We start from the raw sequence: 1,548 nt of genomic DNA, 5'->3' as shown, positions 1-1,548 counted from the left end.
GGTGGCTCAGCAGGGCAGTGTGGGAGAGCGACCAGGGCAGAGGTCCCAGCCTTATATGGCCCCACAGGGCCATCAGAGGGCGGGAGGACAAGGGAGGGGTGAGGGGTGGGTGGGGCGTTGGCCAGATTATCAAGAAAACAGCTGTGGGGGCTCCTGTGAGCCACCGTGGGGAAATATTGATTCAGGTTATCTAAGGTTTGTCTCTTTATTTACTCATCTCCGTGCGTAAAGCTCACCCTTGTCAGGATGTAGCCCAATTACCCCATTCCAACACGCCCGCAGGCTCCCCACGGCCCCCAACACACCGTCCAGCACCCGCCAGAGCTCAGTGGGTCAAATGAGGCCCAAGGCCCAGTGGGTCAAATGAGGCCCCTGGACCCTCCCCTCGCTGGGCAGCGGGGGCAGCTCAGGCCCCAGCTTGCCCCCCAGGGCCTGAGCTCCGCCCTGCCCTCCCTGCATCCAGCCCCCTGAGGCAGGGAGCATGAGGTGCTGCCCACAGATGGGGTGCTTTCCCCCCACCGGTCAGCTGGAGCTCACGGAGCTCTTGGGTCCCCACCGGCCCCACCTCGAATCCCCTCCTTTTCCCACACGGAGCCCGTCCCTGGAATCAGAACTAGGGGGGTCCTGCCAGGCTTCAAGGCATCGTGTCTGCTGGGCACAGGGGACCTGGCCAGTAGTGGCCAACCCCCAGGGGAGTGGGGCTGGGATGCCAGACATGGCTCCAGGCAGTCGTCAGAACTGCTGCCGGTTTGCTGCACCCCCACCCCCAGCAAAGGCCCTGCCCTCCCCCCAGCATCACCCAAAAGTGAGCGTGCCAGGAGTCTCCCAGGCCACACCTCTCACTCTCAGGAGAGGGTCCAGCCCCAAAGAGATGAGCTATGACCTCTGTTGTATCTCAGACCCTCCGAGCTGAGCAGAGAACTCACCCAGAAATGCCTCAGGGATCGTGGCACGGCATGTGAACTTGTACCAGCCCCAAACCTTGGGAAACCTCAAGGCATGCCAGTGCTCACGCCAGGAGGGCACAGGTGGCACCCACCATGTAGCTGGTGGGTAAACTGAGGTCAGAGGCCCCCTCCTCCCCACACATTCTTCCTCCTAAAACAGACTTGGATCTTGAATTTGGCTTCTGACGGGACAGCAATAGTGGACAGCAAACTCAGACAGTGGGGGGAGCCACGAGTTCCAATCTAGTGGTCCCCGAGTTCCAGGGACATGTGGGGGAACAGATCCATTTCAACAGCAATTGAGACTCTGGGCAGAGGGCCGCCCAGTGGATGGGGGGTGTGAGACGCAAGCTTCCCTCACCCAGGCCCCAGTCAAAGGTAGTACGTGGAGTCACAGCCCCAGCCTGGCACCTCCCGGGGCCTCCTATGCAGATAGAACCTTCTGCCATAGCACCAGCACCCAGGGCCAAGAGGTGCTCACACCAGCTGATGATTCCTGGGGGACCCCACAGGGCGGCGAGGACATCAAGGGGCAAGGTTCCCCAGGACTGAGAGGGTGACCGGAGCTGAGGGCCTGGACCTGCCACTCCCAGGGCCCTGG

This window comes from Rhinolophus hipposideros, assembly GCF_964194185.1.
Source record: "Rhinolophus hipposideros genome assembly, chromosome: 10".
Lineage (NCBI taxonomy): Eukaryota > Metazoa > Chordata > Mammalia > Chiroptera > Rhinolophidae > Rhinolophus > Rhinolophus hipposideros.
This window is presented reverse-complemented; position numbering follows the sequence as displayed.